The sequence below is a fragment of the Zingiber officinale genome, chromosome 4B (assembly GCF_018446385.1).
Source record: "Zingiber officinale cultivar Zhangliang chromosome 4B, Zo_v1.1, whole genome shotgun sequence".
Lineage (NCBI taxonomy): Eukaryota > Viridiplantae > Streptophyta > Magnoliopsida > Zingiberales > Zingiberaceae > Zingiber > Zingiber officinale.
In genome coordinates, this window is record NC_055993.1 from 111,535,686 (window position 1) to 111,553,699 (window position 18,014).

At 35.7% G+C, this 18,014-nt stretch overlaps 1 pseudogene; it reads right to left on the minus strand.

Annotated features, from left to right (window-relative positions):
• The window catches only part of LOC121978537, a 34,037-nt pseudogene extending 16,385 nt beyond the window's left edge, over positions 1-17,652 (minus strand).
• Between the last annotated feature and the right edge of the window lie 362 nt (positions 17,653-18,014).

Genomic DNA, 18,014 nt, shown 5'->3' on the forward strand with positions numbered 1-18,014 from the left:
GCAAAGGGAGCAATCGGAAGCAGACAAGGAGGTAACTTGAATTTTAATTAATTTATTACCTCCTAATGTGATATTGAATGTCGGTGAGTACAAGAGTGCTCATGAGCTTTAGAGCAAGATGATTGCACTCCATGAAGATACTACACAATTCCAAGGAATGGAGGAACCCAAGGAGAAGGGTTCATTGGTCCAAGAGAAGGACCAATCAAATGTTGACATGTGCTCAACATCCGAGGAGAAGGAAGATGAGTAGATATCATCCACATCTTCAAGGGAGGAAGAAGTGGAACCGTCCACATCTTCAAGTGAAGAGGAAGAAGAGCAATCCAAGGAAGAAGAGATCTTGGAAGCTCAACCCTCCACCTCAACTACCAAGAAGAGCACAAAGGACCACATTAAATACTTTGAGTGTGGTAAGATAGGGGCACTACAAGAGTAGGTGTCCTTCGCTCAAAAAGATAAAGGAGGTAATCCCTAAACCGGTAAAGTTACTTTAAGAACTAACGTGGGTTGTAGGGATGGAGTCAAGGAGAAGTACATTAGGTGTTTCACACGTGGTGAGTGGGGACATTACCACACGAAGTGCCCAAAGAGAGAAGAGCTCAAGAAATTGGCGCACTTGAAGAAATGGGAAAAGAAGAGGAGCTCAAGTCAAGTAGGAGCTTCAAAGGTAAAAGGGAAGGTAATCCCTATTTTGAAGTTTAATCTAAGTTCAAATTTCTACATGCTTGTTAGGAAAAATGAAAATTATATACCCATGCATAATTATGAATTTAGGTATAATGATAGGAATAGGGTTAACACGGTAAATAACCCTAGGAAATCATGTACTAAGGTTAGATCTAATAAGACCCAAACAATTTTGCCTAAGGGAAGGAAAGTGGATGAAAACCTAGGCATTAATCCCAAGAGAGGGAGACACATGCCTAGGAAGGGTAGGTCTAGGAATGCCCATGATAGACATGTGATTCTAGGGTTAAAAACCTAGAATTGGAAAATCAAGCTTTAAGGAAAAAGCTTGATAGGTTAGAGAAAGTCCTAGATAGGTTCATTATTGGACCTAAAGGACTTGACATGTGTTTGGGTGGTCAAAGATCCAAAAATGTCAAATTGGGTTCCTCCAAGGCCAAGGAGAAATCATATTCTAGAGTAGCAAATGATAATGGCAAGGGAGAGTCATCCAAGACCAATAAGAAGGAATATGCTAGGGTGACATAATTATGGCAAGGGAGAGTCATTCAAGACTAATAAGAAGGAATATGCTAAGGTGGCATATAATTATGGGAAGGATGAGGTGTCTAAGGTTAAGGACAAGAAGAAATTAACCAAAGACAAGGTATCTAAGGTTAAAAAGATGAGGTTTGTAGGCCAAGTGTCATCCGAGGTGCACCGAAATTGCCTAGCCATAGTAAATGAGTCACTTAGGGAGGTGGCTAAGGTTAAGAGCTTTAGAGGAAGTTCAAAGAGTCTTTGGGACCTATGGTAAATGAATCTCAAGTGGACTATGCTTGGGACTCAAGATGGGTCATCAAATGTGTCAAAGTGGTTTGGAGACGGACTTGAGTCTCAAACCTCGGGGAATTGACACAATTGGGTTGAGTTTCATGCAAAGAAATATGAAATTTAATTCATATTGCATGAAAATTGATTTTAGATGTATAGATGTCATATAAGCTAATGCAAGGGATGCATTGTGATTTAGTATGGGCAGATACATCAAGAGGAAGCCAAAACTAGGACTTTAGATCAATATTCAATTGAACAATTTAGATAGTTTTGGATTTTGTGTCAATCTTGGGATTTGTGATCAATATATTTTTGTATATATTTTTCCCAAGTAGACATTGGTAAAACAAACCTCTCCACAAAATTTGGAAATTTTTGGAGGTCTGTGGAATTTCTGGTGCATTTCTAAAATTGGGTCAGAAATATTATTTTTGGCTGAAATAGTGTACCAGTCGACTGGTAACACTGTTCACAAGTACAGAATGTCTCTGTAAGCTCATTTTGAAGAGGGTAATCGATTGGGATGTAGTATACAGTCTGAAAATATGTTTTAGCAATAGGAAATGACCAAAAGGATGGTAAACATGTATGTAATCTTATGGGGGATCAATACATGATGTTTATAGTCATTAGAGGTTAAAGAGTCCAATAATTGGGATATTGTTGGAACTCTTTTTGATGCATGGCAAAGGGGGAGAAGTGTTGGGTTTAAGTAGGAAACCTACACACCCTTGCAAGAAAACCTAACTCAAGGGGGAGCTTAGGTGAAGGGGGAGCAATTGCTCACTTGTTGGCAAAGGGGGAGAAGTTTAACTTTGTGGGAAATCCTATCTCAAGAGGGAGTTTAGGTGAAGGGGGAGCCAAGGTTAGGTTCCATGACTTATGCATGAGTAGATATGTATGTTTATTTGCATTGTTATTGTATTTATGTTTTCCTAACTTAAACGGATTGCCAAACATCAAACAAGGAGAGATTATTGGAGCAATCTAGGTGCCCTAGGTTTTGATGTTTGGGCAAAGGTTTAAATTATGTTTATTATTGTATTTGATATGCATTGTGAGTATGCAGGATACAGGTACAAAAAGAAAAGTCCAAGTGTGATCTTGGCAAAAGAGAAAAGTCCAAGAGAAGTCTTGGCGATGTAAGTCCAAGTATGTAGTCTTGGCAACGTAAGTCCAAGTGTGACTTGGCAATGATTAAAGTCTCGGAGGTAAGGAGCCTCTTGGCAAAGGAAGACTCGACAACAAGGACAAGGACAAGGCCGAAGGAAGTTCTAGAAGGCAAGGCGTGAAGGATAGGGAGGCATCGGAGGAACGCGAGGTTGATGGAGGAGGCTAGAAGGCTAGGTCTAGATTGGTCGGGCGAGGACAAGTGCTGAGTGAATGTACTCGGGGGTCAAATCCTAGGATTAGGGTTTGACCAATTGATTGGGGTAGGGCACAAAATGTTTCTATGCCCGATGGTTGCAAAAACAGTCGTTTGGTACTATAGCAATCAACCGTTACGACAGGTACACTATAGCAGTCAACTGATACACTGTAGCAGTCGACTGATATACTGTAACAGTCGACTGGTATTGAGTCGTTGGCCTATAACGATCAAATTCCACTGGGGACCAGTCGACTGGTTAAGAAACCAGTCAACTGGTGGCGCGAAAATAACTTGGTGTTTTCCTCCTAAGCTTTATTTAATAGAGCTCGGGGTTCTTGTGCATGGTTGACGAAATTAGTGGTGGTTAACCCTAATTAGAGTCTCCAAGTGCTCAAGTGTCTTGTGCGAGTTGTGGTGAGGTTTCTCCACCCACGAGGAGCTATGTGAGCTAGCCGGAGTTTGCCGGGGATTGATCCACCGACGGATTGAGGTTTCGTCCACCTTACGGATACGCCTTAGAGTAAGAGCCCTAATCTCTAAACCACGTTAAACGAATGTGTATTGGTTTGCTTTCTTGTTTATTATTTTCTAGAATTAGCTTTCCTTTTGTTTGTTAGTATTTTTGTTTCCGCTGTGACTAACAATTGTAGGAAGTTATTCAACCCTCCTCCCCCCCTCTAGCGGACATCAAGGTCCCAACAGGTTCTACGTTTGAATTCATCTAGTGTTGATAATTTAGTATAGGTGTGTATGGGTGTTCAAGAATATAAATGCATAGATTAAACCCGTTCCTATTAGCTAAACTTTTACAAATTAGTAGTTGCATAACAAATAATGGTTTTGATCAAGGTTTAAAATTTCGAATCATGCCGACGTTTCGGTTTATGACTGGAATGATATAGTTTTTGTATTATGTTGTGCCGATATAGTTTTAAGACAGTCTCCTACCTTCCTAAAGGCCTCCGTGAAGTCGCAACAACCTCACGCCCCTACAAAGGCCTCTATGAGGACAAAGCGGCCTTGCACCCCGCAAAGCTCCCAAGGTCATGGCAACCTTGAGACCATGTAGAGGCCTCTATGAGGCTGCTCTTGCCTCGCAACTCCAAGCCCAATACTGAAATATGATTTTGGTATAAGTTGGCGGGCGAAACTATAAATTCCACCCATGCCAACTGACACGGTTCAAAATCTAAATCCATGGTTTTGATTCGTAATTAGAAAACAAGAAAGTTAATATATGAGCAAGAATACATTGGAGATTTAGAAATGAATGAACAATTAGTGATGTGAAATCTTACAATTGAGAATTCAATTGTAGTAGAATTTCTGACTACAACATAATCATTTGAAAGGACATCAAAAGCAAGTGATTCATCCTCCCAAACAAAGATACTGTCATTGTTAGCCTCAGAAAAATACTCTCCTGGAAAACAAAAAAAAAACAATAAGCCATTAGAAGGATATCATTCTAAATAAATACTTACCTTCTCTAGCATTCTTTTTATATATGATTAATAGCAGAATCGGCATCAACAAACATGACATCAAACTATCCAATGAACAAAAAATAATGTTTTCTTCATGATTCATATTAGGGCAATAGAAAACACAGGCTTGAACTCAAACACGATATGCTTGCCTTCAAGTTACAAATATAACTGGTAAAGATATTATTTCTCTCCTCAAGAGAATAAACAAAATAAAAGGTAGAATGTTTCCAGAAACAAGCAAATTTTGTGTAGTATTTGCAGATGTAACCACTAGTATGAACCTTGTTCCATTTCGGGGGAAAATTATTTGACCTTTCCTTTTCCTGATGACGGATTCTAATGTAAGACACATATGACCAACCTGAATTTTCAGTATGTCCTAACTCCACAATGCTACAAAAACTACAAAAGGCTCTAAATTTTTCTTAACAAGATAATATCAACTATCAACTATTCTTTTATAAAAAAGTAAAATGGCAATAGACTCCTATTAGATGTTAAAAGATCAAAATAAGACCAAGCTAAGCTATACTAGCAAACAACTAAGAGAAAAGATGCTAACAATCCCTACATAAAAATCATCCTTGCAAAACATAACAAAGGATTGACATAAATGATATACATAAACATTCCATATGAAGTCAAAGAAGGAAGTTAAAATCTAAGCCAGCTTATCTTCTAATTTGACACTCAATGTCACCCAAGAAGACACTTTATACGGCCTCCACAAAATATATTTGCATTGACACTTGAGGAGAGAGATTGTAGACAATGCAAGTGAAGTGTGGTTAACCTCTTTTGAAACTAATATCATGAATTAAAACCCTAAAACCCTAAACCTTGGATAATGCTTGGAAGAGGCTCTAATCAAAACCTAACTCCATGGGCATAGAGAGATTGTAGACAATGCAAGTGAAGTGTGGTTAACCTCTTTTGAAACTAATATCATGAATTAAAACCCTAAAACCCTAAACCTTGGATAATGCTTGGAAGAGGCTCTAATCAAAACCTAACTCCATGGATGCCCTATTTGCCTTTTTGGTTCCTCTTCTTCTTTTGCTTCATGTATATCTTGAATCCTTTATGTAATCATGGCATTCATACCTTATTGTCTATGGTAATATATGCTTTGAGTGCCTTGGATGTATTGATAATATGCTTAGAGTTAATAGTCTTATTTAATGATGCATACATAAAGTTGTTATCCTTATTTAATGAAGCATGTTTGGAGATTCTTTTTGTTACATATTAATCATTCTATTATGTCATATGCCAAATGGTTACCCTACCATCGAGAACTTATAGAATAACAAATATACAAGGTGCATGAGATGATCTAGGGTGTGATGAATGGTTAAATGTATCTTGGATTCATCTAAAGGATTTTTAGCTCAGTGGTCACAAAGACCCTATGGTCATTGACGGTGAGACATGTAATGTTAGGGTTGTCAACGCCTAACTGTAGATTACACAACTTCATGGATGTTGCAGGTGTGTGACAATTGGGGGACTAATGTTTTACGAAGGATCAAGTGACTTCTAGGATATTGTGGGCATGTGATGGTAAGAGCCGGAAGTGATACATAACTAGGATGATCATCAAGGTTGATGCCCCTAGGGCTTGGCCAAGTTGATCACCACATGATAGAATTGCCAAATCAAACAAGGGTCGATTCCCGATTTTGCTGGGAGAAAATACCCTCTCATGTGGTGGCCTGTTCAGTTTCCTGATTTACCTCTCTATAAATAACTGTGGGCCCGACCATGCGGGGGCAGCGTATGACCTTTTTTCCAAATTAAGGTTGATACCTAACTAGGGTTCACATGAACTTATGACCGCTTTATGCTGGAAAGTGCTTTTAGGCCAATATTTGATGTTCCGCTCACCTTATGCTGATTCTTAGTTGTATAGCATGAGCATTGAGATATAAAGGACATTTTCTTTAAATATGTTTTTAGAGATTGATATTCCTGGAACTGTGGAGTCATCTTTCTTGCTCTATCCTTGTGGCCTTGTCTGACTATTAACTTTGACTTTTTATAAGGCTCTCCTAGCAGTTTATCTCAATGTCTCATACCTCTGTTTGCCTTCAAATTAGCCTGAGGCGAGTGGTAGGGGCATCAATCTGGTCTTCAGGTATCTTCCGTTATTGTTGCTTGAAAGTTAAAACATCACTATTATTGAGGTAGAGGTTTGTGTAACATTTTCAGATTTTTCTTTGATTTGATACTTGTTTACCATCCTACATTTTTTTTGTACGAGACATGACTTGTTATAAATTAATTACAGTTTCTACTTGTATGTTTCTTGGCTGATTCATAGTGTTATTACTCCTATGGTTACTTCTGTGATAATCATCTCTTCTTCCCAATGTTGTTGTGAGGATATATTTTGAGTGTTGTCTAGTGTCCCTGCAGCATAGTCCAGTATTGATACAAGTACTTGCTTGTGGAATTGTGCAACTGAGAAGATCTCATTTGAGGCATGACAATGACACACCATCTAATAAGATAGATTCAATTTAAAATGGAAGAGAATGTTAACATAATCATAAGTGATCAAGATTTAAGATGTCATAACACAGGTTAACTGATTGATGGACTTACTCTCATAGGCATGCACCTCAAAAGGACAAGGAGACAAATGCCTGTTGTCAAACAGAATACACATATTGTAAGCACCAAGATCTTTTGCCATGTAGTAGCCAGTGTATGATCCATCTCGATTGTCGTGAAACTCCCATCTCATAAAACTTGAATTGTTCTCCGTAAGTAGTAGAAGACGCAGTTTTGTCTGCTCTGATGAAATTGGATTTCGATAAGAATCTACAAGTCGCACCAAAACTTCATTCTTAATATGTGTTTTGACATTGGGTTGAAATTGTGCCACACTTGATAGTGATGTATCAACCAACCCTGGAATGTAGAGTCACACAATAATCACTTAATGGGATACCGTTAAAAACTTAAAACAAAATGATATTAAATTAAATTAAATTTACAATGATATGTATAACCACATAATGCAAAAGCCCCACATAATCCAAGAGAAAAAAGTCTGTGAAACAGACTAGATAAGACCATAAATACCACATTATAAACCAGGGTGATAGGATGGGTGGATATTATCTAGCAGATGATCTAGGGAACAATTGTTAGAGCATCCACAATGGGAGCTCCTTGAGCTCCCATGTGAATGACGTGTCACAAAAAAGTTGGGAGCAGCTCCCTAAATAGGGAACGCTCCCAGCTTAATTTTTTTTAAAAAAATAAAAATATTGATGTGGCAGTGGTGGGAGCCACAAAAAACATCAGAAGCACTCCGACCGTTGGAGATGCCCTTAAACCATACACAGAAACTACTTGGCATCTAACGAGCTGTGATAACAATGGCTACTTTAGCTACGATGAATAATTTATTATCTCATTGTAATTATAAAATTAAAGAGGATTGAAAAGATACCTGGTGACACTTTCATCACATAAGGATTGCCATCATTTATAGGAATGTTCCCACAAAATATCCAAATTTTGTAGTCTCCACACTTCTGTGGAGTGTAGGTAACATTGAATTGACTAGCTTGTAATGACAAATTTGTTATAATCTGTATGGAAAAAAATTTTCAGCCATGTAAGAATGTACATTCTAACTAGGCTACCTAAGTAAGCAACCTTGCAGTCATCTTACATTAGAGGGCAATCCATGAATGAATTTGGCAGTTGCATTGGACATCCACGCATCATTATTATCCTCTGTTATAAAGCATTTATCAGCAAACATGACTAATGGTAATTAGTCAAATTTCACAGAAGGTAATTCAAATTCTCACCATGATTCTGCAAAGGGATAATAATTGGTACACTATTCAAGGTTCTGTTTTCACTTAAAATATCGACCCGCAGCCTTCCTATCTCAACTGGAGATGGGTTATGATACAGATCTTGTAAATAAACTGTGAAAGATGATGTTCTCCCAGCAATAGAACTCACTAAGCCGGACCCATTAGCAAAACTGTTTGAATGATGACAATAACCTGTCGGACAGACAAGAAACTATTAAATTTTTAAAAATGATCATTATGAAAAAAAATATTGATCCTCCAAGTTTACAAAAAAAACTTGCAAGTAGAAGGAAGAAAAGTGCAACTATGATGCATTAAATTGCAGCACATGATACTATATGAGTAAAAAGACAATAATCATGCTTTAAAATCTCGGACCAGAATGGTACAATTTCAATACTGTATCATACCGTACCGATATAGTTCCGGTATTTTTAAAATATAAAATATATTAACTAAAAATAAAAAAAGTAATCTAAATATTTAAAAATAAAAAAATAAAAAATAAATAAAATACAATTTTAATATATATATACCATGTGTCGGTGTTGGTCCGCAGGCGGAACGAGAAACAGCTCGAGATTTTAATCCATGACAATAGTGTCATGAAATATTCTAAATGAGCAGAACTATGGACCATCTACAATACCCTCAATAGTACATTTTAGAAGAAAATGAGTAACAATCTGAACATAAAACATAGATATTTCTTCGTGTAAGGGTATAATTTGACTCTGAGACTAGCAAAGCATGTGAGCTTATGAATAAAATAGACTTCCCAATACTTGAGAAAGCAAAATCAATGAAACAAAATGATTACTAGCTTATTCAAGTGTCCGAGGATAAATGGATTAACCAAAAAAAAATCATTAGCAAGTTTTTGAAGAAAAAAGTTGTTTTATAGTAAATCAATTTTAATGTTAATATAATATGTAATATGAGATAAAATATCATTTTAAAGTAGCTGAAGTTTCATATCAACAGAATCAACTAGGAATCTCAATGAACATAATATCTAGAGGAAAGAAAGACAATATGTTTGCAAGGGCATACTCTCAAAAACTACACATGCAAAAGCTATTAAATTTTGCTATTCCAAATAATTCAGCACCTTTTTCATGTGTTGACTTACTTTTTTCCCCTCAAGATGATTAAATCTGGCCTCAGGTGAAAAAATAGTGGAAAATAGTAAGCATAAAATTACTAGAGCTTCAATTAGACAAACCTATAAATACAGAGAAATCATATGTCAAGTTCCAGATACTTTCATTAAGCTTTGCATCAAAAATGATGAGTCTGAATTGGCCAGGTATAGAAACAATAAAAGAGAGCAATAGGGTTCCTCCTGCTACCTCTTCAAATAATAAGTCTGCTACCGGAATAGACAAACTAGAAGTCTTCTCAGTAACACAAGCATCGAATGGATAGAAACCTGGGACGAGGTTCTCAAACTGATCTTTTTGATATATGAACATTTCCAGCCTAGAGAAAACCTGGAATGCATTTGTTTTATATTTCCATTTTCCCAGAGTATTTTTTATATCTATTGATCCTGTCAAAATAGGAAAAAAGAGAACAGTTGAGAATTTTAATATGCTGGCATCCACCAGGATCCACATATTCAAACATGAAGATATTGGCTAATGCATATATTCAATGTGTATCATTGTGATCTGAAGAAGTCATTCAATATGATATTGTTTTTCCAAAAGAATTGATTCTAGCATTTAGTTTATCAGAGGGAAAAAGAAAATATGCAAGGAGAAAAGGTGTAATAACAAATGCATATGGCACATCAATCAACAAGACTAACAATATCAAGCCAGTATTCTTCAAGACTATAGAAAGATTTCTTTTCCAGACAAATTTTGTTGCACATAAATGAAGAAATCACTAGTGGCTCTTGCTTATTCTTAACCGTTGATGTGGATATTACAGTCAAAGCCAAACCTGGTTTACATGAGTCAAAGCCAACCTTGGAAAGCATGGAAGCATTTCCTTATAGAGGTGTTAAGGATCTTTTGGAAAAAAGAAGATGTATGTTGGAAAAATAACAGATTCTTTCAAAAAAAAAAAAATTGATTTTTGTCTTTAAATTTTACATCATCATCCTCAAGCCATTTAACAATGATTTGGCATCAGCTGCATGGATCTTCCTTGCATTGAACTCAATGGAATATTACTATAGTAATATTTAGATCCCTTAAATCACCTTTTACTAGATTTTCCTTTGTTTGCCTCTTAAACCTTTAACCCTAACGTGATATGACTCCACATACAGAATATGCGTGGTCTACATGTGTAGTTACAAAAACCTTATTTGGATCAATTTTAAATGGTTGATTAATATCAACAAACATATTTTTTCTAAGTATAAATTAGATGTGTCATTAAATGTACTATTGTGTATAGTAGTCATTTTTATCAACATATATATTTCACAAACTACCTGCATATGCCACTACATGTCCATGTGCTTGTAGTGAGTCAACAGCAGACTGCGTATAAATGTTTTTTGAAACCATGCCTATAAGGGGATATTAAAGTGGAGGATAAAAGAGAAATTAGTAGGGACTAATGGAAAAGAGCATTCTTAGTAAATTACTCATGAAGCATACATAGCACATGGATGTAAACAGTGACATAACAAAGCTTTTCTGAAAGTTACAATGTAGATAAGAAGCCAGTAAGAAATATTCCAGAAAGATATGGGTTACTAAATCAAAACCCGAGTTTTTAGGTATGTACACGGTCTGCATCTTAAGAAGAAGAATTAAAAGGATCAATAACTTCATTATACTTAATAGTGAAGTACCAGACCTGGTTTGACGATAAATGTAAGAGGAATACCACTTAAAGATTGATTATTTCCATAGACATGTAATAAAAGACTTCCAGAGGTCCTGGGAATAAACTCCAAGCCAAAGAATCCCAGTTCATTCCAACCACTATGACTGATGTCAGACTGGTCAGCAATAGACCCATTTTCATATGATGAAAATACCTTGAAATAACTGCCATTTGGTTCATTATTCCTTGACGAGATAGTGTTCCCAAATGCATCTTTAAGAAGTAGAAACAGATGAACTTTTGATCCAGCAACAAATTCGTTGATAAAATCCATCCAATAGATGATGCAAGCAGGAGGATAGATATGCCCTTTGAAAAAATGTGGTTCAATAGAAAGAAGTGAATCACAAGATAAAATATGATAATCACAGAAATTTACAGGAAGAAACAAAAAAGAATTTGCTTTTGGGTTGTATACCAGCAGTAACAGTGAAGTGGAGGGATGGATCCATAATGCCAAAATGGTCATCAGTTATAACCAAAGTAAATCGTCCTGCTCGAATGGTAGTAAATGATATATTCCAGGACAAAGGATCCTTGTCTAGATATTGTATTACACCAGATACGTATGAGTTGTTCCCTTTTTTGCCATTGACTGATAATGTAAAATTCAATAGGTCTCTGCTAAAAACTGAATTCTTGTCTCCGAGTGAATTTTCCAAAAACTTAATCTTAATGATTGCTGTATCACCTGCTTGGAATTCATTCTTATCGCCCATCCAGCCAAAGGTAATGCTAGGTAATGCAACCTTATCACCTTGCCCTGCCATCCATTTTATAAAGCACAGTTATAATTTTGAGAAACTCCAGTAATATGTCACATTTCTTCTAAGCTGTTCAAGTTCAAAGTCCAACAGTGCAAACTTATGATTCCATGGCTAGAATTTAACAAAACATAGATATTTATCAATCAGCTATGGTACTAGAATCGAGGTGCATGCCCTTTTAATGTCCCTTCACCTTTGTTTATGCTAAATGACACAAGATACTTCAATACCATCCTACAGCCAGGCGCAATGGGCAAAAGGCATGCAGGTATAGTAAACCACAAACAATTTAGTAGGTGTGGTGCTAAATTTTCTTTTGCTTTGCTTGAATATGAATAGGAGACTAATTCTGTTAGTCCTCATCACCATATATTTCATCAATTTACTTTTTTTTTCTTACTTCACTGGCTATTTAATTTGCAGTCTAAGAGTTCAAATGATCATGGTAAAATGGGCGAAGGGTGGTTTTGACATTGTTTCACAATTTGAAAAGTGCATTAAACAAAAGCACTTTTAAGCTATAGTGTACCACTAAAGGCACCTTAAGTATATTGGACTAATTGATTGAATTTTAACTATTAAACATAGAATTTAAAATAGAATTAAATATTTAGTAATTTATCTGACTTTTTGTACTAGCTCCTGAAATTAGGAATGCATCCTCTTATCTCACATTTGCATTAGAAAGGTAATTTTGTGAATATAAGTTTACCAAACACCCCATTTCACAACCAAAGTGTTTATGAAGGCCAAAAGTACTTTGGAAGAAAAGCATTCCTAAATCCACCATAAGGCGTACAACAATAAATAAATAAACAACAACCACCAAGCCTTTATCCCACTATGTGAGGTATGCTATATAGATCCTCCTACGCCATTAGGCTCGATCCCTTACTAAATCATCCTTTATATTTAAATGAATCTTATCATGTTTTATCATTGCTAACCAAGTCTTCTTTGGTCTTCCTCAATGAATATGTGAATTTATCAGTCTCATATCGCCTGACTAGGACATTTATTAGCCGCCTAAGTATATGTTCATATCATCTTAAATGTGTCTCTCAGAGTTTCCCTCAATAGGTGTGATTCCGACTTTCTCTCTAATATTCCCATTTCTATCTTGTCCATCCTTGTATATTCTCACATTCACCTAAAGATTCTCATTTCTGCGACTCTTATCTTCTGCTCGTGCCTTAACATCCTTATTTTTGTGACTCATCTTCTACTCTCACTTCATAGTTCAACATTTAGCTCTATATAACATAGTTTCTTAACTATTATTTGTAGAATTTCCTTTTAATCTACTACTATTAAACTTAAATTTCATATATTCTATTTTTACTCTAATAAGCCTAAAATCTTTAACTTCTAAAGTTTCCTGCTAAGATTAGAACTTAGAATTTACTCTTTTATGAGTCTCATCAACCAAAACAATGTCATCTACAAATAGCATACACCATGTTAACTTAATTTGGATTATCCAATAAGTGCATTCATGACTAGTGCAAAAAAATATGGACTTAGAGTTAATTCTTAATGTAACCATATTTTTACATGAAACACTTCAGTTAATCAGCCTGGAGTCTTTACTCTTATCATTATATCATCGTACATATCTTTAATTATCTCAATATACGCTACGTTAACACTTTTTTTTTATAATTTCCCTCGACACTCTGTCATAAGTTTTTTCTTGGTTAATAAATATCATGTGTAAATCAATTATCTAAGAAGATGTAGCATTAATCCAAATTGATTTTTGGTCATATTAGTCTCATTCCTCGATCTTTTTTCTATCACTTTAATTTGAATGTCCCTATAACTCGTACAACTTTGTACATCTACTTTGTTTTTATACAAGGGAACGAAAGGAGTTACCCTCCACTGATCAGACATTGTCTTTAATGCATCTTATTTGGATAAGATCCTTTGTTTTCCTCTCTCCCGCTTTAGCTATTCCGTAGATGTCCCTTTCTCCTTCTCTTATATCAAGTTGTCGATACAAGCATTCGAGAGCTTTATTCTTGGTTGTACTCATTGCTTTCTTCGCCTCCGTCTTGGTTACTACATCATTTTTCAAGGTTGTTTTTTCCCTTCAATTTCTCTTATATTTTCTCATTCCACTACCAAGATTCTTTATTTGGTGGTGTTTGTCCTCTTGACTCATAGAGTATACTTTTAGACAGAATTTTTAAATTTGACGTCATCTTATCTCATGTTGTATTCAAGTCATCCTATATTTCTCCTAATACTTATGCTTCTACCCTCTCCTTATAGATACTTTATTTCTCATCCTTCAACTTCCACCACTTGATCTTAAGAGTCATGCACATTTCTCTTCTGCTAATAGTATGTTTGAGGTGTATATTTAACACTACTAATCTATATTAGGTAGTTAGGTCTTCTCTAGAGATGACCTTGCAATCTTTATGATTTTTTCTATTATTTTTCCTAACCATAAAAAAATCAATTTGCGACTTATTGTTTCCACTTTTGAAAATAATTAAGTGTTCTTATCTCTTCTTGAAAAATGTATTGACTATTATAAGTTCATATATTATCACGAAATTCAAGATAGTTTTTCATTCTTCAGTCCTTATTTCAAAAATATACCCTCATGCACCTTATTATATTCCTCATTTCTGACTCTACATGCCCATTTAGATTCTCCTATTAAAATTATCTCATTTGTTAAAATTTTTTGTATTACCTCATCTAAGTCCTTCCAAAACCTATGTTTAATGTTTTCATCTAATCCTACTTGAGGTGCATATATGGTAATTACTTTAATAGTTTTTTTTGACACCACAATCTTAAGAGTTATAATCCTATCTCTCCTCTTAACTACTACTCCTACTACTTCGTTCTTTAACAAATAATCTACAACAATACCTATTTCAATTGTCATTTAATCTTTTTTGTATGTCATAATTTAAAACTCGAGTCTCTATTATCTTTACCTTCTCCCTACCCATTTTATCTTCTGTAAACATAAAATATTAATTCTTCTTATAATCATCATATCTATATTACTTCATTGCTTTACTGTGAGTATTCCTACGTTTGGTATTCTAAATCTATGACAATCGATATTCCTATAATGTTTATTCTCCTCCAAACGAGGGTATAAGAACTCTTATATATTTAATGCTACATCCAAGTTCTCATGGAGATATAGTGGTCCTTACCAAAACATTGTGGTCAAACCACAACGTGTTCCTTCGAGGAACAATCTAGCATTAGCGTGATAGATTAATGGATCCATACAAAATATTTGTCTATGTTTAACGTTGGTTGACAACCTAACGCAACTTGCCTCCTTTATCTTAGCTTGGCCGACCATGACGAAGTATTCTCCATCGACGGAGTTGGTATAAATTGATAACAATTAATAAATTGTTGTACTTGAGGAATATAATAGAAGAGGGAAAATTTTCCATTTAATTGAAAATAATTATGAGGTATATTGTCGGTAGAAAATAATTGTGCGTATATCGTGAGGTAGAAAATAATTGAAAGAGTTGTTGAATGCTTAAAAATAATAACTTTGTTATTATTTTTCGAGTTCCCTTGCCTCTCTTTTTATAGCCCTCCAAATGATAAACTCTAATAGTTATTCTACATTAATGTTAGTTGACACGCTTAAGCCACTAGTCAACTAAAATTTGAATCACATATCGTTATCTACCGGTTGTTGTCTCGAGTCAATTGTTTATCCATCCAATCGACTCAAGTCTAACCTAGTCGAATCATGGCCTCTACAATTGACTCATTTGGATAATATCATCTTAAAATTTGTCTTCTCAGTCGAGTTCGCAATCGACTAAGCCAAAATAGAAATATTTTGTTCGAAGCTAATTTATCCTTACTTGACTCCTTAGTTAATTCTACACATCAATCAATTGAAGCATCGACTACAACCGTGAAACATATTGTTTCTTGGTCGAGTCTCAAGTGTCGGTAAGAATCTACCTGAGCTTGAAAGTAGATGTCACTCGACTCTCACAACTTACTTAAGAAGTTACCATCTGCAACTTTACTTCACCACCAAGATCTCGCTAGGTTACTCGTCCCACATATGCATTGAGCCTACGACTTGCTTCTCATGTCATACTTCACACTTCATCTACATAATTCATCTCCTTTTGGCTATCATCAATTTTGCCACCTCGATGCTCCTTGTCCTACGATCCCTCAAATGTTTTATTCTATCCTTATCCAATCTTCAAAGGACATCAAGCCCTTGAACCAACCAAGCTTGTGCAAGGTTCATGCACTCACAAGTGACACAAGCAAACCTAACTTAAATCTCTTTGCTTAACACATCAAAACTATACAACCAAACACGACCATTTAGGGCATAATTGCACTAATTGTCTTTGTATGATTTTACAGGTAACCCAATAAGCCATTTATTACTGGAAGCATGCACTAAATAGCATGAATCTTAAAAAAAGAAGAGGTAAACAATGATCATCATTATCACTTACCCACTTACCCTCTCAAATGCACTCAAATTCATCTCATACCCAAAGGGGCTACATGATAGGATAAAAATCTTGATTGCCATGGATTGCAAGTGGGGAGTACTTGTTGTTTCAAACATCGACCACCAATATGCTGTCAATTTAATTTAATAGGCAATATTAGTAGAATTCTATAATTTATTCAAAGTAACTAACAAGGTTAACTAAGTATTACGTGGACTAAAATCTTAACCATTCTTTGATCTTTGTCCCACAGATAATTGCCTTTATGACTCTAATTCCATGCATATCACGTTATCTTAGATGGTAGGATCAGGAAAGAAAGTTTCATCATAATGTAAGTATATCATCCATTTAGAGCTCTTGCATGTTCAATTCTATCTGTAATCCTCTTTTTCCTACCAATTTCCTTAAGCTGTTAAGCATCAAGGCAAAGAGTGTGAGTTGCACATAAGGACCAGAATATGTGTGAGCTTACCTCTTTCATTAACTTCCCAATGATTAAATTTATCGCAGCATTATTGTCATCATCTATAACATTCTTTCTTTCCCAACCTCCTTTATGGATTCATCCAAAATTCAAAACCACAAGTTGACAACCCCAAGTGAGAACTCCAAGGGCTAAATTATGTATTTAAAATGAATACTGGATTTGAACTTTCACATGCGGAAGTCAAAGTTGGTACAAGTTTACAAACGAGAAAACAACTGAAGATTTCCTCTATCATCTCATATTTCTCCTTAGTTTTTCTCTATGCTCTGGATTAGGGCCCTGCAGATGTTTCCTTTTTGCTTAAAAATGGCCAATTGAGCATGCTGCCAGAAAGATGGCAAGCATTCATTAAAACTGCAATTAACATCAGAAGATTAAATTCCATTGAAGCAACTCCATTCTCCATGATCGATCAAAATCAATTACTAGTGAAAGGATAAAGTTCATGCGGAAAGAGGAGAGCGTAGGTACCTCCTTGAACCGGCAGCGGCGAGATACAAAAAAGAAACCCTAGGTTGAAGGACGCGAACCAAATCCAAATCTTCATGTCGATTTTGGGCTGCCGAAAAATGGATTCAGAGATGTTGATTCAGGGAAGTACAATTTGAAAAGGAGGACGAGGAGGGAAAGGATGCATACAAGTAACGAGGGGTGGAACCGAAAGCCATCTGGCGGTTATTGTAATTTGGGAAATTTTCAATTTGCCCCCGAAATCTCGTTGTTTTCTGGAAATGCCCCCGGCCGCGCAACCGCTTGCAGGAATGCCATCGTGGAGCCGATACCTCGCCCTGCCTCGGACCACGAAAAGGGAGAGATCGCCGCGCAACCGCTTGGAGGAATGCCATCGCGGAGCCAATACCTCGCCCTGCCTCGGACCACGAAAAGGGAGAGATCGCCGCGCCGCCTTGAGGAATGCCACCCTAAAGTCAGATTTTGGATATCCTTTCTCATTCAGTCAATCTCTAAGTCGTTCTTCAAATCCTTGTTTCGCGGTTTCAGGGTTTTTTACCAAATTTTTTGCTAATACCCGACCGAAATACCTCCTTTTTGTTTTTTTTTTCTTTCGCGCTGTCAGTTAACCTATACAAATTTAAATTATTTTCAAATTAAAATTAATATATTATTAGAAGTCTGATTAATGTAACATAAATGTAGAGTAATGAATTTTTAAAATTATAAAAATTTGATAAAATTTATTGTAAACTCA